Raw genomic sequence first — 26,604 nt, 5'->3', positions numbered from 1 at the left:
CTTTCTCTTTCTCAATCCCTGGATTTACTTTTTTCACACTCCAACTTTTACACTATTTTCCGAGTCGATCTTTAACATCCCCGTGAGCCCGGTTGGACTGAAATGGAAGGACAGATATTTGTTCACTTATTTACAATGAATTATTTTTAAAAAAAGTGCTGAAGTGAAAGATACTCCAGAGATTAAAGAGACTCTTTTAACCCTTGCTTTCTGTCTGGACCAAATTTGAGAAAATAAACCTGAATTTGACTGCTTTTCTTAAAGTGACCCACAAAAAGTTAAAACATGGTAACATTTTATGCTGTTGTACAAGTGCTACAAGTTTTTCAGGCTGTTCTGTTCGCGCTGTTCAGATGGATTTTAGAGCCACTGGTTTGGGTCAAATAAGCAGTCGTAGTTTCTCAGAATTGTGACACGTCTGCGTGTATTTCTGTGGGACTGTGATGGCACCTTATTTCTCCAGGTTCCTGCAGCAAGATGGAGTTTGAAGGCTCCAATAAGTCTCAGAGTAAAACATGGTGCACATAAGAAACAGAGGTCATACAAAGGTCAAAGGGCGCCTCGAGAGTGTGGGAAACACTCATCCCTAGCCTACATGAACAGGGTGTTTTAGTTGATATTGAATATTGATTATATTTTTACATTGTCAGGGGCAGGGTCTGTGACCCAGCAGTTTTGAGTCGGTTTTGTATTTTTGTGTTCTTATATTGTGTTGAAAATATGTTAAGTTCTTGTGTTGCTGCTATTAGTTAGGATTTCGTTTCATTCTAGTTTTGTCTCCTGATTTATAAGTCTTTTCTTCTCCTCTTTGTTGTCATGTCTATGTCTCTCCATGTTTCCTGTTTTATTTTGAAAGTCTTGTCTTTCTATGTTCAAAGTCGTTTTTTCCCAGTATAGGTTCTAGTTTTTGCTTACTCCCCCTGGATGATTCGCCTTGTTTTTATACTCATGTTTTCCGTCTTCTTCCGTGTCTGCATTTGGGTACGTTCCATAAACTCACCGGCGTGTCCCGCCGTGACATGCATCCTAAACAGAACAAATGAAAGTTGTTAATTTTAAAAAATGCTCTTCGTAGTCTTCGAAAGTAACGAAAGATTAATCATCAAGTTTTTAATGCCAGATATGTTGTTTACATATTCTGTAGTTTAGACTTTGTTGTAGACACATTTGTGACCAAAACAGCCCCAAACCAGACTGTGAAGGTGTAGAATATCACCAGTATGTAAGGATAAGACTCGGTTTTACTGATGAGTACTAAGAACATTAATACTGTGTATACTGACACCAGCCTCTGGAGTCAGAGTTTGTCTGACAGCTGGCTCACACTGAGCAGTATCACAACAGCGACGTGAACAGCCTGCCCATAAGGAAATATGAGATGCCAAGGATGGGAGGTAGTTGATAGCAACTCCTGAAATTCCAGAATAAGACCAACAATAAATTAATTTTGTAATCTCGGATGTGGAAATAAATAAAAATATGTCACACAGTATATCTGCGTGGCCCGCCCAAGTAACGGCGCTCCAAATCTACTTCAAAGCAACTCAACCCCATAATGCAGACACTACATAGTGGCTTAATCAGTACTAGCACACATTTCACCCTATGATGTGCTGAAGGGGCCGGTGTACTGACAAAACACCCTGCCTATCAAGCTGCCCTACTTGTTGTTACTGCTCAAAAACTCACAACGGCCATGTTTTCAGTGTTAATAGTACACGCCTATTATTTGATCCTACCCCGATCTCGTGCGTGTGAAAAAAGATTAGTATTATATGTTTTACTTCTTTATTACAGTTGATACTTGTTTCTTCTCAAGCCAACATGCGTTTTGTTTTTGTGCAAAAATACTCCAATTTGGATTCTCAGTTGAAGTCATATTTCAGGTCTTGATTTAGTACTTCTGAAAGTGAGCTCAAAGTGGCTTCTACGCTAAATATTTTCAGCATGTAGATGTTACCGACTCTTATCTGCATTGTGAAGGTGCGACACAGCTTGTATCCTAAAGTGTCTTTGTGAAGTATGAATCTTCCTGTTGTCTGAAGAGAGACTCTCCCCTTTGAAAACTGCCTTTTGAATGGAGTTCAGGACGTGAGCAGCACCTGTGGAACTGGCAGGGAGTCTGTTTCCTGTTCAAGGACACTTTGTCGAAGTGAGCCACACTAAGTCTGCTCTCTTCAGTCCTGCAGAAATGCTGCCATTCATTCACTCGTTCATATAAAATGGATATTGATGGAAGTTCTTTTTATTGGTTGACTGTGTTATCACTGTAGAGCCTGCATTTAAGAGCTGCAGGGCTGAAACGGAGCAAGACTCTTAGCCAGTAAATGTGCATAATTAAACAATCTCGGCCTTCCCTTTGAGAGGAAGCAGTGAAACATTTATGACACAACACATCAGAGTGTAATTAACAATAAATCTCAGTTAATTTGGCTCTGTAAAGCTGACCGAGGATCTCAGCAGCCTGTCTGATTTATTCACAGAGTGAATGAGGCTTAGAAAGCTCATCAAAGCCTCATCTGAGTGGCTCAAGGTGTTCGAGACAGGATGACCTTACTTTGCTTGGCAGCTGAATTCTTGAGTCTTGCGGTGTTGATGCCTGAATAAGCCGCACAATGGCAGACCTCCGCAGTACTCCACCTTTAGATCAGCGCCACAAAAAGAAAGGATGACCTATCTGCTGGTGCTGTGATCTAAATTATAGCACAATTTAGATCATAAAGGCAGACCAGTGTTCAATGAAACTTAAACTGCACACACAGTCTGAACAGCAGTTTGTGGCAGTGATGGTTGACGTGACCTTTTCCTGTTTTATAATGCATACATTTAGTCTTATCTGGTACCTGGTAGCACATGCTACTTGTTACCTGCCAAATTATTGTCATGGTGAGATTTGATGCTTCTATACAAACAGGAAAAACAAAGGTGACTATAAGAGCTCTGTGTGCCCCTCCAAAAAATTAAAAAAAATGAGGTCCAAGACCTGGAAGTTGTCACTGTCAGATATCCAGCCTATTATTGTGTGTTGGGATGAGATTAGATGAGACTGTACAAGCTGGAAAAATATGCAACCAAATAGTGCTCTGGCCTCCAAACTGTGTGGGGAAAAAACAACCCAAAACCAAAAGAGCAAAAAGGAACCGCTGCAGAATGAAACTAGCATGCGACAGGTATGCTACAGCTATTTGCAGTCATTTGGAGAGATGAGTTAAAAGTAGGGTTTGGTGGTCTGTGCTGAACAAAAAGCGACGCACTAGAAAGTTCCTGTTTCTCAGGAACAGGTGCCCGAATGTGATGACCTGGAACCTCCACTGCATCACCCATGATGGAGAGGACTAATGTTGGAAAGTGGACATCACATCAAAAACCAGACATACAGTATTTATCTTACTGGCTTGCTTTGTCTATTACACGGTCAGACATTTACTTATATACTTACAACTACTTGCAGTTTTTACATTGTGTCTTAAAGGCCTTAATGTGACAAATCAGTTCAATTAAAAAAGGTCACGTTGTTTAAATGTGACCTTTTAGAGGCAGACCTTTTAGAGGGAAACCAAATGCTCACAAAATAAACCTCCAAATTGCAAATTAACAAAGAGATTTTATCCTCAGGTCTTGATTTGTGAAACACTGGTTTTGATCTTCCTCATGCTCCGAAGTTTGTTGAACTGGTTGGCTAAAGGTAGCAGTGACAGACAGATGGTTCATCCAATTACCTGCCAAGTATTTAATTGCCAATGATGACTCCTCAGATGGCTCTTTATAAATAAACCATCTGTCCAATCAGGTTAGTCATGATCAGGAGAGTCACCACATTAGACTGGGGTTTCTTTGCAGGGTGTTTCTGTTTTTGAGTCCCACCACACTGTTTCTAGGACACTCTTAGAGCATCAATCCATCCACTTTAAAATTTTACCGACCTGACCTGCTTTAGGGCCCGGGGTGCATGTGTCTTTCATCTTGCAAGCTCGCCTAAGACTGCTGCATTAGGCCATGCATGGCAGAGAAGAGACGGAGGATCATTCTTACAGGAGACGGTTGTTATTGGATGCTGATGATCTGTCCTGTATATGAAGATAAATATAACTGGCTAAAAAAGAGGCATTTGGCGAAAAAACCAATCTCAGAATGACAAATAGGAAAGGCAGACAAAAAGCAAAGCAACCTTTTTATGTTTTTGCTGGCGACCGTGTCATCAGTATTTATGCCATCCGGCCTCCAGTTGCTATGTGGAAGACAAATGGTCAGAATAAAGCAGAGAATTGTCTCTTGGGAAGGAGATTCTGGTTGCTTTTGTTATAAATCAGCTTAATTGCAAACTACTGTGTCAGATTTTTCTCAGTAGCAGCCTGTTCCCATTTTCTCTTCCAATTGGCAGTTTCTGGACATAAAGTGTTGATAATGACCTCAGGCCTGCTAATGTGTGCACTCTGGTACGGTATTTTCACATTTAAACTCAGTGAAAGGTTAGACAGTCGGCCGTTTATCACAGTTTTCACAATAATTATACATTATTGTGCAAGGCTGGACTTTTTAAATACACATGCTTGTAGACGTGCTTGATTACCATCATTAGTCAGTAGATCCCTGCAGTATGTATCAGCCTGAGTGGCATTACTAATGTGGCAGATGTTTGGTGGTGGACATGCAGCTCTTTAATGATTCTGCATGTTCTGTGTTTATTTGAAAATGTGTTGTGTACCACATTAAAGAGGCGTTTTTGTCCACCGGAGCCTAAAATATGATTTATTTTCATTTTCCTGCTTTATTGGGCACAAGAGGAATGCTAACAGAGCAAGAAATGGCTGAATTCTTAGGGAAAATTAAGATGTGAAATATAAACCACACCAACAACAGCAGTCATTTAGCACACAGTCGACTTGCTGTACGATTACATTAGAACTCGCAACACACGCTGACAAATGAGAATGTCAACAGTGTGGGAGGTTACCTTTGAAATTACAGAGCCATGCAGCTGCAACAGAGTCCTAATATCTATGACAACAAAGCCCACGAGGACCTCAGAGACCACTCAGTAGGAGTGGGCAAAATTGTAAACCAATTTACACATAGAAGTTTCCAGCAATGACTTAAAAATTTGGTTTAAAGTACTTACTTAATAAGGCTGAAATTTTGGAGCTCATAACTGACAATATCCTGTTGCTTTTAAATCTAAATTATATTACAATATCTAGGATGCACCTACCTCATGTTTGTTCTGGATATTGCTCTCAAAAATATGAAACAGGAATGTAACAATGTGTCAAACTCCTGAATCCAGTTATGTTTACCAGTGTTGGGCAAGTTACTTTGAAAAAGTAATTAATTATAGTTACTAGTTACTAGTTACTAGTCACGTCTACTTAAAGCAAAAGCTTTATTGCAAAGGTCGTTTACTTAACTGCAAATTTTGCAAAGCTTTTTTGTTGTTGCAACATAATTTTGTGTTGACTGCTAGCAGACAGCCTCTACCAGCACATCCCGTCTTTTGCAAATTCAATCGATGTTAACTGGGCAACTTGATCCCCACCGACCGGCCTGCAGTTGTGTTACCCATTGTGGTGGTCTTCAGCTGCATTGTCCTATGGTCCAAACTGGTTTCAGCCATGGTTTTGCACTGTACCTGTCATGGGTCATTTGACCCAGCGTTTTGAATTTTGATATATTTTGATGTTCACGGTTTATGTTTAAGTTCATTAGCTTATCTAAGTTCAATTTTGCCTATGTTGCCCTGTTATAGTTCATTGTTTATTAGATTCCCCTTGTGTCTTCACCCCTGTGTTCAAGTCTCCCTCGCCTCTCATGTGTTTAATGTCTGCGTATCTTATGTTGCCAAGTTCGTGTTGTCATGTCTGCGCCCCATTATGTTTCCTGTTTTATTTTAGAGGTCTGGTGTCCCGTGTTCATTGCGTTTAGTTTCACTGCCAATGTAACGTCGTTATGTTCATTCTAATCAGCTGCTTCCCCGTGTGTTTCCACTTCCCCTGATCACCTCCTGTGTGCATTTAGTCTGTGTGTTTTCATTCATTCCTTGTCAGGTTGTCAGTTGAGTTTTCGTCATCTCTCCATGTTCAGGGTTTTATTCTTTGTCTTTTGTGTTTAGAATTTAGTTTTGCCTCAGTGTGCTTCTGCCTTTGGTTTTGTACCTTTTCCCAGCCTCAAATAAACGGTTCGCCTTTTGTTAAATTATATTTTCGTTCCAGTTCCTGGTTCGCAGTTGGGTCCTCTTCCTCCCTCCACACGGTCTGCCAGTGCAAACCGTGACAGCACCTGTTCATGCATCTTAACTTAAGCAAAACTGCCATGACTTTGCAGGGGTGAATCAGGCTGTAGAGTCATCTACTAAGACGTTTGGTGGGTTGCTCCTTGGCTGCTTAAATCCACACCAAAGTTTCCTTTGCAACCCTGAGGTGCTCCTGATGCGTTCATTGGAGCATGAATGTAAGAAAGCACTTAGACATAGAAAGAAAAGTGCTTGTATGAGTGGGTGAAACGAGACATAATGTATGAAGTGCTTTGAGTGCTCCAGTACAAAAGCACTATATAAGAACCAGTCCATTTACTACAGGTAAAACTGCACACTTTAGCTCGCCAGGCTGAATGACCTTTGCACAAAAACTGCACTGCACCAAAACAAGTGTTAGGACAAACAAGATAAATGCTTCTTCGGCCAATGATTCATTGTTAATGGGTGTTAGAGGAGCTGAATTTCATTTCCATTCCATTGTTTCTGGTTCCCATGTTGCCGTGTCTTCCCCTTTACACGTGTGTTGCCTGAGGGCTGCATATGGGTAACTTCTGTGCTCCTCCTGTAGGCTGCACAATCGCTGACCTCCTTTCCTCCTTTGGTTACATTTTCAGCTCAAATATCACTGAACATAAACCTCTCACCCTGCTGTGTGCTGACGATGTTTGTTTAAATGATCATCACTGTCGCTGATGTTCTTCCTGGTGGTTGCTAACCAGTCACTGGGTTTTTGCTCCTTCCTGCCTGTCAAAGATTGTCGTTCTCTCAGGCTTCGTACTCATGCTTTGCAAAGCTGCTCCAAATCTATTAGAACCATTTCCACGTCCTGATTAGCTCTTACTGTGACTTGCAAATTGACTTTGGCATGTAAAATTGGTGAAATGCCTCTTTAACTCCCACCAGGGACTTGTTAAATGTTAACAGCTTGCAGACCTTTTCTCACAGCACACTTTTCTTGCCATTGTCCCTTTCCGTGGTCTTCATATTGTGCATGCTGGAACACTGGAGAGCTCGTAAATGTTATTAGCTATACCTGTAGCTGTAGAAGGTCAAAATGCCTGCCGTGAAAAGGGTCTATTAACTTTTTAACTTCTTTAATATACATGATTATTATATTAAAGTTCACAGTAAGGCTCTCTCTTGTTTTAAATCTCAGTTGTTGTTCGAGACAGAATCCACTGTTACACTTTAAAGGCTCCTTTGAAGCAGGCCCAGAGTTCCCAGCTGTGTATATTTAGTTGATGTTTGATTCCTAGCTCATCAGACACGTCGGCCAATCAGCTCGTCTCTGCAGCTTTCTCGTCTCCCTCAGCAGTCGGGGTAAATTTGAGAGCAGCATATGTTTTTACACAGGTGCTCTTGCATTCTTCTGCACCGTCTCTGGAGACGTAGCTCAAACGGTCTTTGTTGTAGCTTTGAAATGCTATAGGAGAGGCGTTTAAAACCATCATGGAGAAATGTGTATTCGAGGAGGTTATTTCAAGGTCTTCCTGCTGCTGCTGTCACATACTCTCCGGGTGCAGTAGGAAATTCATAGACTAATTTGACAGCGCTCCCTGAGAGACTGACTCAGATATTCATCTCCAGATTTTTACAGCTGTAATGTTTTGTCCTTGATAAGGACTGCTATTTCCGTGGTATCTCAGGTAGAGAACAGCCTATCAGATGGCATTGCTGTCTCACGTCAGGTCACAAAAAGCACAAAGGAATCTGCTTCCAGGAGACGCAAACTGTCACAGGTAGTGAGTATGCTGCAGGAAATGCCTCAATGTGTTTGTCTGTCTGTGTGACATTGATTTGGACTACAAGCACAACACCGCATGTTGTTTCATATATTCACAATTAATTGGGCACGCTCAGCGTGTAGCCAGACCCACTCTGACACCATAAAACATATTGCGTGCTGTTTCTTTAAAGGACAGGATTATATAGTGAATTTTGTAACCTGAATTGCACAGAAATTGATTTTAGAGATGAGAGCGAGTCTTGGTGTGTGACAGTTTGTTTTCTACTCAAAGTGAAAAACAAAAAGCAGCTTTTACACGTCCGCTGCAGATATCTGCGAGAAAAATGAGTGCAAACAGAACATAATGTTAAAGAACAACATATTGAGCTCCAACACAATGACTCCCTGTTCCAAGCATAGACTGCAGTTAAAAGATGGGAATAGGTGCCCTGACCCTCCCTTCTCTCACCAGCAGAGGGCAGATCCTCTGGTTAATAAAGGAAGTTTGACTGCCGAGAAGTACACAGGAAACCACCGCTCATTTGGTTTGTGACCTCAGTAAAGCTGATGAGCTAGTTTCATATCTTATTGTATATAATGTGATATTAGTTACTTAAATTACGATGTTATTCTACGCTTCACATAGGATAAGTCGTTAAAGTAACGAGTTTGGTCTTGGTTTCAGTGGCATCCACGCTGACCAAAAAACTCCATGTAAAACATTTTTTTAAAATGAATAAAACTATTATTTTATTTGAAAGTTAAATACATTTCTAATGGACAGCAGGGGGCGTCTCCTCCATTTTCAGTAAGATATCTAGTTGTGAAGAAGTCACTGTGAAAATTTCTCTCAGTTTCCTTGATTCATGACCTCAGTAAACACTTAACTGAGACTGTAAAATCATCAGTAACAGCTTCAGGTCTGATTGAACATAAAACAATTTCTAAATTATGATTTTTATTAGTGCAGCCTGATGTTTACAAACAAATGGTTTATGTCATGGTGGCTACTTCCATCTTTTATATACAGTTTATAGTTTCAAGTTTTCTGCAGCTCTCAATCCAAGAAATGTCGGCTTTTTGAAACATGACATAACAATTAGAATCTGCTACAGCTGGCTTATTTGTGCATATTAACCTATATGTTTAAAGGTATAATATGGCGCTTTTGTTAGTTTGTTTGTAGAGAAAACAAAGCAGAAAATTATAGTATGGAGTAAAAAAGCACAAATAAAGACTACACACTGCTGTACAAGTCTGCAGAAAGGTGATGCACTGCTATTTGTCTGCTATGCATTGTTGTTGTGGACTAAAACTAACGAACAACCAGCAGACACTGACACTTAATTAGAGAATTTCCTGATGACTAATGCAGTAGTTGGACAATTCTCTTCTTCTGACAGACTCTTAAAGCAGTCAACATCGAGAACAAGCTTATGGGCAGTTTCAGCTTTGCTCATACAAATATTTGTATGTATTTAAAAGCCATCTGAGACTTTAAGCCACATTCATCAGTAATCAAAATGTGTTTAAAATGCAGCTAAAATCTGAGGCTCTTTGCTTAACATCACAGCTGTAGCTAACATTTCAGTGCCGGTCTTTGCAGCACAGAAATGGATTGTGTTCATTTACGAATCCATTTCCATTCTTACATTACATGCTGGCATGTTTGCACAAGTGAGGAAATGAAATGGACTTTGAACCTGGCAGGTAACTAAAGACCTCAAACTCTACATTGATGATCTCAGGTCACCGTATCTCGGTCTGTGAAGAAAGAAGAGTAAAGAAAATCTTAACAGATTAACTTTAAAGAAATACTTTATCTTCTGAGATATTTGCAGTCTGTGTAAACAGCCTGCTTAGATGCCGCCATCTGCTTGCACACGTCATGCGGTTGTATGTGGAATTGTTGTGAGCAGTTTGTGTTTCTACATGTGCTATACGACAGCTCAGATCTCCCTCTGCTCCTTGGTATCTCTTAAGCTGGCGTGACAGCTCCGACACGTGTCCTCCGAAAGCAAACTCTGCAAATACCGCTCGGCAGCGCTGATGCCTAAATTACAGTGAGCAACAGTTAACGAGCTGCTCATTAGCTGATTACACAGAGTAGCCCTCCTTAAACCCTGATCAGACTGTGAAATGAAAAGCTTCTGTCCTCTGGAATAATGGATCTCTGAAATGAGGAGAGAGACTTAGAGAAGGACAGAGGGAGGAGGAGGTGATATCATTAGAAAAAGGCTGTGAGGTATAAAAAAGTTTAGAAGACAGACTTGGAAAACTTTGTCATAAGAGTTAATACCGGCAAAAAGAATCTCTAATGCATTTAAATCTTTTAAAATGATATCTGCTTGTTAAATGAAGACATATCGATCCAACTGTGCTGAAAGAGGTTCGTTTGTTTAAAAAATGCTAAATGTTGCAGTGCTTTGTCTCTCTTTATATATAAAAAAAGCTAGCACTAATCAAACATGTTTTTAAGCTAAGTTTGTGAAAACTGATGAAGGTCCGGGCACCGAATATTTAAACTCCTTAAAGAAGAATCAGTTTTTGTCCAACTAAGAGGTAAGATTAGGATCGGGTCATATTGACTGACTTTCTCTTACCTGCATTTGAGCTCATTTTCAGTGGGTGTTTTTCTCACCACATGATGGAATTTCTTCTTGCCAATCACTTTTATTGAGAGCTATGTTACCCTCCTCCTAAATCTTTACTGTGCTGGTGTGTTTATATTATCCCAAACATAGCTGTAGCTAGCCACCGGGTAAAGATGACCATACAGCGCCCCAAAAACTTAAAGGAACACTTTGAAAACACATCAGATCTCAATGGGAAAAAGACGTTGGATACGTTGTTGGATACTGATTTGGACTGGGTAATGGGTTAGGAGTGAAAAAAATGACACATTGTTTGATGGAAATTAAAATGAAAACCGACAGAGGTTTGAATTCACAGATACTTAGAAAATCAATGTGAAAAATAAAAGATTTGGCAGACCTGTTCATTTTGTCGAAATATCATCGCAGGTATTCGGGAGTTCACATGGCCCTACATGCTTGTATCCATCCCTGACAATGCTCCTAATGAGATGATGGATGTTGTGCTGGAGGATCTCCTCTCAGATATTGATCAGGGTATCGCTGAGCTCCAGGACAGTCAGAGGTGAAACCTAGAGGTGTCGGTTGAACCGAAACATAATGTCTCATGGCTGTTCTGGAACCCACTGCATCAGTGTAGGGTCTGACAGTGGCCCAAGGATTTCATCCTGATACCTGATGGCAGTCGGGTGCTGTTGGCCAGCCTGTAGAGATCTGTGTCCCTCCGTGGACCATCGATGATGGTCCAAGTCTTCCTCAGACCCTTTCTAAACCTGCTCTTATCTGTGAAAAACACAGTTCTGCCAATTGTGTTATTCTGTGGAAAATGGCAGTCGGGCTCCACGGTGCCAGACAATAAGCAAAGTTAACACTAAAAGAGGTCGAGCCCTCAGGTTTGGTGAGAGATATTCACACCAGCATCCTGCTAGAGGTCATTTTGCAGCTCTGGCAGTGCACAAAGGAGCAGATATCAGATCTGATGGGTTAAGGACCTTCTACAGCTCTCCTGGAGTAACTGCCTCTCTCCTGGAATTTCCTCAATGCTCTTGTCTTCCTTCGTTGCTGCTTACATACAGAGTTAGTTACAAGTTATCATCTTTAGTTAGGAACTATCAGCTTTTTCATGGATACATGGATGTTAAGCACAGAGAACATCCACACTGATAACTTTATTGGAGCTTAAAGGATTTGAACTGTTCTGTGTTTGTTTGCTTTTAGGAACCAAAGGAGCATTTGAACCTGGCAAATGACACATTTAAGTTTATGCATTGTTTTGCATTTACAAGTAGAACAAGAGCTTTCATTCCAGGCTGTAATATTTCACATTCTATAGATATACTTAACATGGTGCACTTTCTGTGAAAAAAAGGTGACGCCGTCATTCCCAGTGTGGCTCCAGCCTGTGGTTGTGTCAGTGCCACCCCAGCCTACCCTTCAGCCATGATCTTGGCTGAGAGTCTTACCCAGTTTTCTTTTTACTGCTGGTCAGAAACAACTAGTACCGGTAGTTTGACTGTTACACAAAGTGAAAAAGAGATTTTTCAGTAGAAAAATAATAAAGAATGAGGCCGAACGCCTGATAAGAAAACTAATCAGTACTTCCAGCTTTGAGAAAAGAAAATCTGTTGAAATAAATCACACAGATTAGCAACTGCAGGCAATTCTTTTCCTATCAGAATCCACCTTTAATCATTTGGGGACTTGTGCTGCAGGTTAATTTATGGTACAGCCAAGTCCTGAAACCTCTTAGCATTTAGTCTTTTATATTTCTTTAATGAAAACATCAAACAGAGATTAAAACCACTGATGGGTGAATGTCATCACTCCCGCCGTTACAATGCAGTGTTCTGTTGGGAAATCTTTGGTCCTGGTGTTTACGTGGATTTCTGTTGTGAGCACAAATCTTTTGCTCTAGTTATTCTCAGTGTCAATGTTTGCAGCCAGATTTACATTTAAGGTTATGATGCTGTACTGCAGGATGAAGCAGACAGAAGCGCCTCAGTTTACTGCTGTTGCTTCACGGTGCTTCACTGCTTTTCTGGGGCTCTTATTTCACAGCTGTCTGAGACCGTAAGCACTTCCCAGGTTTTATTAGATGCTGCTGCTTAAGGTAATAAACAAAGTTTGTTTTGGCTCAGTTAACCATAGCATCATGTTCGTCCTCAGATACTAACTTTCAGGTTTCGTCTGATGGATGGCTCTGTCTTATGTTTCAAACTATTTTTGGAAGTACACATTCACGTTCTAAATGAACATGAAATTGCATCATTTATTTTGTGCTTTGTAAGGTTTACCGGAGTTTCTCACTTTTCCACTGCAGTCCAAGCTGGCAGAGAGCACTGGGCAATGAGGCACTTGGATGCATTTGCTGCAGTCAGAATTGCAGGTCACAGGATGCCCAATGGCTTTTTTCCATACATATATAAACAGCTTAGAAATTATTTTTCATGTGTGGAGAGCTAGCAGGAAGTCATTTCCCTCAGCTGGGGAAAAGCTGGATGTAAAATCTTTCTCTCTTTCATTCATTCACCACATCAGGTTTATTAATAGTGATGGCTAATGTTGAGTTTTTGCAACCAAATGCGGTGAAATGACTGTAATCTTCACATCTATAACATGTAGCACACTTTCTGACATAAGCAATGACTTAAAGTGAGTAAACTGTACTTGTTTGAGCGGTTTTAATGTAACATTTGAACTTTAATTTACTTTTAGATCGAACTTTATGCAGTTTTTTTTTTTTACCTTATGAAATGTTAAGAATGAGGCTGGACGATTCTGGCAATTATAAAACCAAGATAATCAAACACAAGTGTTTTCCGTCACAGTGACGTCTTTTCAACTCTCCCTAAAAGCACAAACTCACTAAGAGTTTAGTTCTTCTTGAGCCAAGATGACCCAAAGAAAGCCTTTGGTCACCAGCATCCATCTAGAGGAAGTAATTCACAAAAGCTCGGGTGTCCGCGAGTCTCTCAGCTGGTCTGCTTTCAGCAGTAACATGACCAAGGAGATCTGACAAAACATGGAGTGATATTACATGCTCATTGGCTGATGACAATCCCACAGCAAAGTATAATCCTCCTTTTTCTTCTACTGATTAAGTCAACAGACTGCACGCCACGGATTGCCTGGTCGGTTGCATCACTCGATGAGTCAGGAGAGTGTGACCTTCACGAAAATCATAAACCGGGCAACAACGGAAATGGCTACACGAAAAACATCACTGTGGTCCGTGAGTCTAAAAAAAGCCACATGCAGAGCGGTGGTACCATCGCCTCCATGTCCTCCATTGTTGTGTTGCGTACAAATGTCGTCACAGGACTTTCTGCTGTATTTCTATAACAACCCTTTGCACATAAGGTGGTACTTCATTGTAATGAAAAACAACCAAAACAGAGTAGACAATGAGACCAGCAGGTACTAGTGGAAAAGCGCTATTAGAGTCACCACTTAACCTAACCTCAGTAACTGCGTGGGAAAAGACACGTAGCCACATGGTGGAGTCAAACCCAGGACCTTTTTGCTGTGAGGCAACAGCACTAACCATTGCACTACTGTGGCGCCCGGATTACAAAATAAACATAATTTTGTTGTCAGTAAGACTTGAAACCAGCAGGTTAGACTGTATCATAAAAGTATTTACTGAGGTCACAGAAGCAAACAGATGTTTTCACCTCGCTAACCGTCAACATCACAAGAGCCATTTTAGCTCCTCCAATCAAACAACAGGAGTTAAAGCGCAGCACACGCAGGTGTTGGGGAACAGATAGGTGGATGACAGATGTAAATGGGATTGGGAGGATAAATGATCACATATAGTATATGTATTAGTAAGGTTATGGTTAACTCTCATTTTAATGTGTGGCTGCGAGCAGCATTCGGCTGAAGAGCCACGTTGCTTCATAGAAAGTAGAGTCGCCCCCTGCTGACCTTTAGAGAGAATACAGATGTGTAAGAAAAGAGAATATAACTTTCTTATAGTTAAAACAGGTCCAGCAGCAAATAGCTTTACTACTTTCTCTCATGTGTGTTTGTATATAGAGCTATGTGATTAAAGCAAAACCCATAATTACTATGTATATGTTTTGATTGATAAGTGTAATCTCGATTACTTAAAAATTATTATTAATTACCTTAAAATAAATGGTGCATTATTAAACTTAAAGGACATGAGCATTTCTACAGGGGATTTTCTGAAACTTTAAAATTAGTCTGATTAAAAAAGTAATGAAATAAATAAACAAGGAAGGAGTTCGACCCAGACCTGTAAATGTTTTTGACCACAGGTAATGATTGTTCCACAGGTTTAGGTATCCAAACCTACTAGGACTTAATTGTTATAGATCTTGTTGCGAGTGAGTCTGGACTTGTGGCCAAAGAGTACCTTTAAAAAATGGCAAAAAAAAAGTTAGTCATGTTATGATGCTTTTCTTTTTTTCTTAATAACTGAGAGTTGAGTTCGTAATGGAATCTGATTAATTAAGAGTGTGGTCGATATCTGAGTGCAAACATGGGGATATGACTTTCTGCCACTGCTCTTCTCAATCCCTGCCACCCGTTAATCAATCAAATTAACTGATGGATGAGTTTGGTGTTTGTATATTCTCTCTATGTGGGTCACTTTGGCTCTGCTTCGCTCTGGTCTATTTGGGTCAGGTCTGGCAGGGCTTAGACTCCCATCTGATTAGGTCTTTTTTGGAGGGAGGGGGGATTAATCTATACATGCCAGGACCAGTCAGATTTTCCACAGTAGTGAATCTGCTCATAGTTTGCACATAGAAACAGAATGTAGCGCACTACACAGTAAACTGGGAGGGATTTTGGACACGGATAATGAAGCATGAGGAAGCCTGGGAAGCAGTTTTGGCAGATGCACTTCAGCTGGTCGAAAACGTCCACCGTTGCATATCATCGTCTGTTTTATGGACAACAGCCTTTTGAACTTTATTACATATGCATTTATTGTTGTGTAATATTATCACATCTAAGGCAATTGTTTCCCTTTCACTCCTGCACTGAAACTAGTCGAGTGCAACTTTCACTGTACTGAACAGCAGATTTTCTTTTTGTTTTTGGATCACTGGGCTGGATGTTTGTTGCTGAATTTCATGTTGTTTGTTCATGTGTGGGAGCTGATTTAAGATTTGGATCTTCAAACACGGAGAAGTGTGAGGGGAAGCATGCCTATAAGCCTCCGCGATGTAATCAGCAAACAGTTTCTCGGTTGTATTTTCTCGGTCTCTTCCACTTGTCTCGCTACATGTCTTGCACATAAACACAGCTACAACCCCTCTCCTCCAAAACGCACACACACACACACACACACACTCACAGGATCTCATCTTTTTCTGTGCAGCCCTCGCTTTCCTCAGCAGCCTTGGAGAATGATTTCATTGGGATGACAAGTGTGCCTCTCCCTCCATATTTCTGCCACCCGGGCCCCCAGCCTGCATCCAAATGCAGCATGCAGCACCATAGGTCCTCTTCTTTTTTTGCCTCTCCCCTTCTTCTATCCCTGTCTGCCCGATCTGATTTTAGCTCTGCTAAAAGTAACATTTCCTTCCAATCACAACAACGCCAGGGTTTACTTTCCTTCTTCTCCCTTCCCCTCACCATCCCACTTCATCCCCCACTGTCCACTAAGCAGAAAATGGGTGCAGGCGCTGTTGCAGGCTATTATCTGTTTGAGATATCTATCTTGATAATTGACCAGTGAGGGTAAACGTGATGGTGATCGGCGTGACGCTAATACATTCTGCCAATTTGACGTACTCATAATCCGCCGGGCTCCAGTTTCCATCCTGCAGCCATCCCGGCGAAGCGAGTGGTTTGACATGTTGGAGCTCTGTAGCATCATGGATACACACAGAGTAGGCTGAGAGTGTGGGGGTGGGTGGGGAGAAACTCTGGGGCTAAATTAGGAATCGGGAGCGTTTGAGTGGGCATGAAGGAAGAGGAAATTGGTCTAAACATGCAAAGAAACACAGACACATACAGATGGATGTAGCTCTGACAAACTGAAAGCCCAGCTAGAGGAAAAAGGCATATCTTAACATCATGACCAATTTGCTCTCTATGCTGCTGATTGCTCTTGCAGCAGTGAATAGCAGTGAAAGTGACTGACATAAATAGGCAGCATGCAGTACATCTGCAGCCAGTGAAGAGAAGATGTCTTTGACTCGTTCCACCTGGCACGACAGCTGGATTTAGCGTAAAAATACCTGAGCAGCTTAAAGAAGGCCTATTCTGCTTTTACTTATTTTTTTTGTCATCAATATATATGCAGCTGCAACGCTGTTATGTTCAAGAGTTCCTGAACCCACGCAGTGATTTCCGGTATAAAATGCCCAAGAGCTTGAAGAGAGCCATCTAAAACGGGCTTTCAGTCCTGAGAATTAACAGGATCAAACTCATTTTACTTCATGGGCCACGCATGTTAGTGGACGAGGCCAGTGGAACAACTGCAATATTGGCCTACAGCCCAGATATCCATAAAAGTTGGGATGCTGTGTAAATGTAAACGAAATGCAATGATTTGCAAATCTCATACGCTCATATTTTATTCAAAACAGAACACAGAAAACAAATGTTTAAACTGAGACATTTTAATATTTTATGAACTATATTAACTCAGTTTGAATTTGATGGCAGCAACATGGACTGGGCCAATAAGAGACTGGAAAATGGTACTACAAAGTAGGATCATAGGGATGTACTACGAAGTAGATTTGAGGGTGAGCGAGCTGTGTCGAGCTTAAAGTCTGAGCTTTTTGTGTCGCAAAAGTGGCTTTCTTTTTACCTTAATCACCATGGAAACTTATGCCGAACACATAACCTGGTCGGGAGCAGTATATTTTCCGAGTTTCGGTTTAAACTCAGCTGGAAGTGCCACATTTTCACTGGTCCATTTATTCACAGCGTGTTGTAAGTGTAGATTCACTGCTGGGGAAATATGTTTTATATGGGCAAGTTAAGCTGTACTAAAACCAGTGAACGAGGCAGAAACCGTGCGTGTATTAATTTAGTGATGCAGAAAATGTCTTATACTTGATTCTAATCTGCTGCCGAGTCTCTTTAACACTGCTGGAAATGCAGCTCCCAGTACACAGCACACACCATAAATACCTGTTCAATCAATTCAATTAATTTCACTTTGATTTGCTAACAACTAAAATACTTTCCACATCTCTTTATTTGGCTGTGAGACTTTAACCTTTAATGTTTAAATGGGTCCAGTGTAAAGTTTGAGAGCCCTAATGTGCGGTGCTCACCTTGGAAATAAACAGCAGCACTGAGAGCTCACTCGGTGCTAAAATAATTAACTGGAATGAAAACGTTTATTTTACCGCTTTTTCTGCAGCATTAATTTCTTGTCTTATTTGCAACAGTGTTGCATTTTACTATTTGATTTTTTTAGCTTCGTTATAGACCTTTAATCACCGTTTTATCATCTGATAGCATCTCTGATGGTGGCGCTCATAGAGATCATTTTGTGAGAAATAATACCTCCAAAACAGCCGTTTTTATGTGAACTCACACAGAGCCTGAAGCAGAGAGCCCAGCTTAACAGGGAAAGTTGATAATCACAGTCAGGATAACAGTTAGCTTTAACTGGGGTTTTAGGTTTTTTCAAGCCAACAACACAAAGACAGTCATGATGAACTTGGTTCATAGTATAACCCTCGGGCATGATTGGGTATAAAAAAAGAGTTTCTTAGAGAGCCCGGGTTTCTCAGAGGCAAGGAAGGTCAGATATTCACAAATCTACAAAAACCTGCATCTACAAATTGTGGAACAATTTTGGAAAAAATTCTTCAACATATAATTATGAATATCTCATCATCTACGTAATCAAAAGATTCAAAGAATCTAGAGACATTTCTGTGTGCACGGGACAATGCAGAAAATAGTTTTTGGATGCTCGTGATCTTTATGGCTGCTTTAAAAACAGACATGATTCTGACATGGAAATCACTGCATGGGCTCAGGAAAGTCCAGTTCGCTCTGCCATTCACAAATGAACATTAAAGCTTTTGTATCGTTATAGATGTTGAAACATGTTTTAATCAAGTTGGTACGGTTGTTGTCCTTAGTTGCAGTAATAAGCTGACAATACACTTTAGCTGTTAGCAGTGCCGTTCATTTTACCTGAAACCTTGAATCTTGCTAATTATGTCCCTCCATCTATTTTCTATTTTGCTATTTTGTTCACTTCATTTTCCTCCGTCTCTTCCTCACATCTTCAGAACTGCTGCATTTATTTTTAGTTTCTTTATGTTGTTTTCTCTCAGCTTTTCAGCTCTACCTTTTGGTCACTTCTTCCACGCTTAACTTTTTCTTCATGGTGCACGAGCGCACAGCGAAGGTAGGGGAGGGTGCAGTCGCATTAAGAGATATGATTGGGTATTCCAGTGTTAACAATGCAAATGAACAAATGGACTGCTGTCACTGTTTGGTGCAGAGGCCCTTCAAGACAGTCCATTAGCCCAAAGTCAGATTACCAGTCCAGCCCTGGGTGGGACTACATAAGTGTTCCTTTTCAAGCATTAGTTAGGAAATTCACTTTGGAATTCTTAGTTTTGAAGATTTTCCCAAAACCTCAGGAACACGGTGGCAATATTAAATCTATTTAACTGCGGTGTACTTCGTTTATAACCCAATTGTGGCATTTTACTACTTATCTTTAAAAAATCACAATGGTAACATCAGTATCAAGTTCTCTTGCTCATTAAAACCTTTAACTGTCTACAGTAATGTGTCTTTAAAAAAGTCTTATGACTTTATGTTATACAGCTCAATATAAAATCTGTCTGCTCTAAAATCGGATTTTCACTGCAGGGATTGGTCCTCATTCAGCTGCAGGAGCATTAGTAAGATCCCACACTGTTCTTGGGTGATGAGGCCTTGCTCTCAGTTGGTGTAAAATATAATTGCATAGTGTACTATGCGGGGTTGGAACTGATATTAATGATCTTCAAATGTCTTATTTTTCCCCTCCAGCAGTCTCAAAGTCAAATATATTCAGCTTGTTATCACAGAGGAGTAAGAAAACTAGAAAATATAAAATTTTATGACACAGAATTGGATTGTGTGGTGGAAACAAGGCAGAGGTCGCACACGTGTAGAGGAAAGGAGACGCACTCATGCTTTATTATATAAATAATACCACATACAGATGGGGAAATAATTAAAAAATAATTAATGCTCGTTTACAAAGAAATTAACAGTCTCTAATCTTTACTGTAGTTTATTTTTAATGCAGAGAGACAGAAAATCAACCAAAAATATACACTTATACAAACTTAAACATTTATTTGCATGTCATTAAATGAAATCTGTATTTGAATCCTGGCTCTTGAGCTCTTACTCAAGATAGTTGACTTGCTCAAGTCTGGAGTGGTCTACAAGACCATCAGCAAGAGAAGCTTGGTGGGACAGTAATAACTGCTGCTGCGATTATTTGAAAGTGGAAGAAATATAAAGTGACCATCTGTCACGGTTCTGGGTCCGTTGGACCCAGTATTTTGAGTTTATTGTGTTTTGATTTAAGTTTTCATCAGGGATTGTGTTCTTGTTCTCTTGTCATGTTATGGTGATGATTATGATTTCTATTATTAGAGTTCCATGTTTCTGTTTATCTGGGTTTACGATGTGAGTTTAGTTTCATATGTCATTTCCTGTCTGTCTCTCAGTGTCAGGTCTGCGTCTTGGTGTGGTGTTCTCATTTCCTGTTTTATTGTGAAGGTCTGGGTCTCATGTGAGTGTGTTCAGTTTTACCTTTGTCTCGTCTTGTTGATTATTCCCAGCTGTGTCCACCACCTGTGTGTAATTCCCCTGTGGTTCTCTGTGTATTTAAGTCATGTCTTCCGTCATTGTTGTTGCTGGTCCGTCTGTGTATTCCACCCTGCGTCATCTGTGTATCTACCATGTCACATCCGTGTGCTCTCCCTGCTGTCCATCGTCATTCTCCTCTGCTCGTTCTCATTCAGGTTTGTGTTTTGTAGTTTAGTTGTTTCCCAGTATAGTTTAGTTCCAGCTCCATTTTCCGTTTGTATTTACTTTCATGTTCAATAAACCACCTTTACACCTTCACGACTGCCTGCACTTGGATCCTGCTTTATTTCCTCCACACGGCTCACCTCACTCACCGTGACACCATCAGTCATCCTCAGTCTGGAGCTCCATGCAAGATCTCACCTTATAGGGTGAGAAAGATCATGGAAAAAAAAAATGGTGGATCAGCCCATAAGTACACGGGAGGAGCTTGATTAATGGAGGCTGGAGACAGCTGTGACCACAGTCACTAAGAACAGCATTGGTAATGAATGGAAATCTTGCAGCACCTGCAACATCCACACGCTCAAGAAGGCACCTTTAACCTCCTAGGACCTGGCGTCCACATATGTGGACATCACATTTTGGGACGTCTAGACCAAAATACTTTACATTACGAGGACATTATACTGCCACTGTTCTATCAAAATTTGAAACAAATGTCCTCATATGTGGATCTCATTTTTCTCAAAAAACAAAAATTACATTCTTTAGGTCCCAAGCAACCCAAATAGCAAAGAAAATTAAAAATGCATGCCATGAAAGAGTTCGGGTCTTAGGAGGTTAAATGATCCAGAGAAGGCTCGGGAGAAAGTGCTGTGGCCAGATGAAACCAAAATCGAACTCTCTGGCATCATCTTGAGCCGGAAGAGAAATATGTACGATCCAAAGAACACCATCAGCACAGTCACTTGATCTCCATGTTTTTAATTTAGCTGCTGTTGACTTCAGTTCTTGTTTTGATCTACTATGATCATAAGCTCATGTAACTTCCTTCTCCAGCTACAATTAAGGCGGTGGTCTGACAGACCGTCAGAACCTCTAACTTGAGGGTGTTACAGAAATGAGTAACGGGCCCTTGGCTGATAGGCCACTCCTCTGCTAAGTTGACTGACATAAAGACTTCTTTTCAATGGGTTAACTATCGAACGTTATGGTTTTCTAGGTGGTGCAGTTCACCAAGAACTTCAAGCTTCAGTTCTTTCTGAGTGAAATTCTAATATTTTATTAGTAGCTATTACTTTGCGATAAATCTGTGCAATGCACCAATAACATTTACAGGATGAAGCTGTTGGACCAAGCTAAATGCTGTTAGCTTGTTAGCCAAATAAGACTAAACTTCTAGCTCAAAATATTCAACATGACTGTGGTAAAAATGTGAATGTTTAATCTTCAAAATGTGCAAAACCAATTCAAAATAGGACTGCACACTAACAAACTGATGGTAGATGGCATAATTTCCTCAGATAAATATGAAGCGGGGAAACGGGCTATCCGATTAGCATGAACTGAACTTTCAAAATGAGAATGAAGGGAAGCTGCCTTTGCTTCCAGCAAACCTTTCTACATTTGGTTGAGTTGACCCTTTTAACTTTAGAAAACTGAACTCTGACAACATGAAAAAGTTGGAAAGTTTAACCTCAAGACATCATTACCCAACGCTGTAGCCAGTACCCTCTCTAACACGTAGCATGGAGCCTGTCTTGATACGTTGCCAGACTTTTCCAGATGGGATAAAAGACGGTCTGAGTCACTCACAACATTTGCATAGTGTATCTCAAAAACTTCAAATGCAGTTGATGCCGCTTCACAAACAAGCCGCGACTCAAATCAGCCGAAATGACATCCGAAGGTATTACTGCGTCCTAAGTGCTCGTAAAAACAATAAACACGCATGTCTAAATAGCACAGCTGGAGAGACGGTCTAATAACTCGGAGTCACTGCGACACAAACGAGCGCGGTGGCGTCGTTAAAAACCCTAGCAAGTGGGGAGATAGAGTTGTAGCAGTCATTAAGGGCAGCACTGCTCTCTGCAATTCTGGCTTATCTACTGCAAGGTGGAGGCACGGGGAGGGTATTTCTGCTCGGGGCTCATGTGCAAAGCTGAGATACAGAACAAGAGGGAAGTGGAGGGAGAGAGAGGGAGAGCTAGAGCTGGTTCATTTGCAGCTCGTCCCTGTAGACTGTGGAAAGGATTATACTCACAGAGAGAGAGAGAGAGGGAGAGATGCACAGGCTCTGTCTTAGCACACACTGAGTACCCAGCCTCCAATCTTCTACACTGCACTGTGCACTCTCCCCGTCTCCTCAACAGCACTCACTTCTCTCTCTTTGCTCCATCACACACACACACACACACACACACACACACACACACACACACACACACACACACACACACACACACACACACAGCACACACACGTGCAGACACAAACCCACCAGTGCCATGTAGCCTCGGCCAGAGGGGGACACCAACCTGCACAGGACCACGAGCCAGGTACGCTGCCTTCATTCATTCAATTTTTTTCGGCTCAAACTGCCACATTATGCACCAGCTGATTTATTTATTTATTTATTTTTGGGAGGGTGGGGGGTGTTGTCGCTTTTAGTGATCCAGCCACTCACTCTCTGCAGAACACTCTGCATGCACCAAGATTATCTGGCTTCTTTGCATAGCCCCCAAGAGAAGCAAAAAGAAGAGATATCAGAGCTGGAAAGAGAGGGAGCAGCCAGAGGGGAGGAAACGGGGGAGACCAAAGTGAGCAGTGCATGTGCAGGGACCAGCTAACCTGGCTTGACCTTCACGTGGACGGCAGCCCACTCACTCACTTTGAGCACCTGTTCAGCAGTGCGTGGGACACTGCCCACTAAGACTTCACATGTAAAAACCAGCTCTTAAAAGGCACATTTAGCCCCCCCTTCTCTCCTCCCCAACACTTTATGTCTTCTCAAGAGGGCCGAGTTAATAATCATTCGTTCTGAGCGTGCTCAGGGGACTCGCTGCGGTTGCTTGAAATGCAAATGGACAAGCGAACTGATTATTCATTCTTGTGAAATTAATTTGTATTTGTCACAGAGGCAGCGTGCTGGAGGGGTGGGTGGGCGGAAGGGTGGGCAGTTGACACATGCTTTCATTCCAATCTGAGGATTCATCTGAGAGATTTCCTTTTTCGCTTTTGCCTCTGTGAGGTGTGTCGAGTTTGCGCACAAACCCTCACGAGAGCAACACCTCTGACTCCCAGTTTGACTTCAGCTTTTTGAAGTGGATGTAGCACTCTGTTTGTATTTTTCTTTTCTGGTGACTCAGAGCGCGGGGCTTCAGAATTCACTTTGATGCTGGTTTCGAGATCAGCCTCGTACATCTCGAGACTGCAGGGGCCTTTTTCTTGTTGGAATATTTTGGAATGGAGTTGCGCTGGCCTGGAGAGGAAAAGGCAAAGCGAATGAAGTTTTAATCTGAGTCATTGCTGACGCTTTCCTTCTGATTTCTTTGATCTGTAGCACTTAGCAGAGAGTCAGGGCTGTCTGACAAATAGCTGCAAGATCAGAAACAAATCCTCGTGTTCGGATGGAGCTTTTCAAACAGCTGCAATTCTTCTTTGTGTTCGGGGGTTATGAAACACTTGGTATTAAAATTAAATGTGTGCAGTTTAAAAAGAATTTTAACATTTTTGACTTTCCTCATTCGCTGCATGCGCTGATTCTGACTCCGATGCTTCTGATGGTTTACTGTAAACTGGCCCGTGGTGTTCTCAGTCTTACAGATTCTCACAGACTCACGCACAAACGCAGGATGACCTCACACTCTGTCAGAGGTGTTAAATTTATTTATTTTTTCTCTCTGCAACAACAGGGAAAAACCTCCCTTTATTGCCACGTACAGTAGCGTCAGATTGTTCTTTTTTTGGTTTTAAACACAGGAGGCTGTGAAAAGATTCACTAACAAAACCATAAGTGCATAACAAAGTTTGAGTGGGAATTACCAAACATATGTACAGTGAGGCTGTGGGGACTTAAAGCACAAACAAGGGCCCACACTCCCACCACACACGCCGGAGCTGCACAGCTGCCATTTAACAAACAATTAGTAATGCAGTCTGAAGTGAAGACAGCAACATGTTTGAGGAAAGTATGGACTTACCACACCGTTGACTGTTTCCCATACGTACGCTCAACTTGAGCAGCTGCCAGGTGTATTTGGCAACTGTCTTTAGCATTATATTCTATCGATCAGAGACAGAGACGCCGCCCGCAATCAGTTTGCTAAACTTAACCTCTCTCTGAATCTACTGGAGAGATCCTCAATATTGTCCAGCTGATTGTGCTGTTGGATCAGAAATGAAAATGATATAAGGCTTTTAAAAGGTGCTGTAGTTGCATAAATGGGCATTGTCCATTGCCAGGTGGTTGCTAGGCAACTTGGTGACATTATAATATGTTATGTATAATTCAGGTTTCTGGACATAAAGAAAAAATCTTCGCTATGGAATTAAAAGGACAGGTTGCTTTCATAAGGTGTTGTAGGTGCATGCGGCAAAAAAAAAAAACAGGTCATATATATTGCTAGGTGGTTGCTAAGCAACCTGAGGGTGTTGTCATATAGTGTAAGTTTTGGAGATGTACATTAGAAGTGAAATAAAAATGATATATTTTTAAGATATTATACGTTAATTCTTTCTAAATATGGGTCATTTGACTCTGTTGATTTGTGTGTCACGGAGGAGCAGGGAGGACTCGGCGCAGACTGAAATCTCAGAAAAACAGGTTTATTTACACACTCCAGGTGCACTATATACAGGTGAAGGAGAAGGGGGCCAGGGTTCCCAGGGGTGCAGAGAGGGGTCGGGAAAAGCGTCCAGAGTCTCCAAACCAAGCACGAGAAATCTGCATACAGAGAACAAGAGTTAGCACGGAACTTTCACGGACAGAGCTCAAAACTGGCTGAGGCTAAAGTAGCACTGACGAGCGTTACTCAATAGTCCAGCGGCGAGGTGCTCTCAGTCACTGCCTTAAGTAGTGGGAGCAAACAAGGTGAGGAGCCACAGGTGATTGCCTACAGGTGGTGGAGGCCGGGAGCTCACAATGAGCTCCGCCCAGGCAGCGAGCAGAGAGAGAGGAGAGAGAGAAAAGACAAAACATAACATGTAGCCACACAGGGCCAGCCGAGCAGGCACGGGGACCATGACATTGTGGTTGCTAGGCAACATCGCAATGTCATAATATCTGATATAGATAAGAACCTTAATGAGTCTAAAATGTGTCTGTTTGCCATTTTGGGTTGTTCAGCCTTTGATATTGTAGGAGTTGGTGTAGAAAGAAAAGCAAGTAGACAGACAGAGACTTCCTGTATTGTACACTAAGATATGTCACAAAGTATAGAAAATATTTGTGCAAATTCAGACTTTCATGATTATTTTAAGCCCGTGTGCCTATATAAATCTGTCACCTGGGAAACACTGGACTAACATACCTACATATATTGTGGTCTCTTCAGCAATCACTGGAAATTGTTGAAACTTTTAAATTACACACCAGCAAATCTGTTTTTCATGTATTCTGCAGTGACCTCGGTTCACAGCTGCAACAACTAGACTGCTTTTAAACAAAGGCAATCATTCCAAAAAGGAAAAGAAATGCAGGAACTTTGATTTACTGCTGGTTGATCTGATGATCTTGTGTCATGGACGCTTGATCTACTGCATATCTGGAAAACTTGTACAGGCAGAAGCCACAGCTCTCCTGAACCTTGAATCACAATCTACAGAAAATTCTTCAGCAGCAAAGGTAGTTGTAGAAGTACAACTTCTACAGGAAGAGGATTTTAAAATGACCTAATACACTTTGACTGGTATTTGACTCTATAGATGAAGGTTTTGTGACTTTGCCAGCTCAAGCCCAAACTACACTGTTGCTGAAATATTCATCGGCGGGGGCGTTTCCAGAGGGGATGCATTGGAGTAGAGTCATGTTAATCTTAAATTGCCTAATGTCATTGATTGAAAACATGGAAAAGAAAAGTGGTGGAAATGTAACTTAATGCTTTAATTGAAGTACTTTACCACAGAACACTTTCAATGTCCATTTGTCTGTTTTCTCAACTACTTCTTCATCCTATACTGCTGACTTCTACTTGTACTCGATCCATGTTCAATCCATCCACCCATCCATCATTTTTCTGTTTATCTGGTTGTGGTGG

General features: G+C 41.2%; 1 protein-coding gene across 3 annotated transcripts in view; it reads left to right on the top strand.

The window, feature by feature from the left end:
• Positions 1–26,604, top strand: part of srcin1b (SRC kinase signaling inhibitor 1b) — a 145,553-nt gene that overhangs the window by 4,232 nt on the left and 114,717 nt on the right. The window contains exon 2 of one of the 3 annotated variants that reach the window (XM_026177946.1): positions 13,673–13,798. The exons of 1 other annotated variant lie outside the window; for it this stretch is intronic. The gene's annotated coding sequence lies outside the window, so the exon portion shown is untranslated. Of the gene's footprint in view, positions 1–13,672; positions 13,799–22,805; positions 22,906–26,604 lie in introns of those variants that run through there. One more of the 3 variants, XM_026177944.1, reaches the window with a different exon arrangement.

This window comes from Astatotilapia calliptera, chromosome 8 (assembly GCF_900246225.1).
Source record: "Astatotilapia calliptera chromosome 8, fAstCal1.2, whole genome shotgun sequence".
Lineage (NCBI taxonomy): Eukaryota > Metazoa > Chordata > Actinopteri > Cichliformes > Cichlidae > Astatotilapia > Astatotilapia calliptera.
This window is presented reverse-complemented; position numbering and strand designations above follow the sequence as displayed.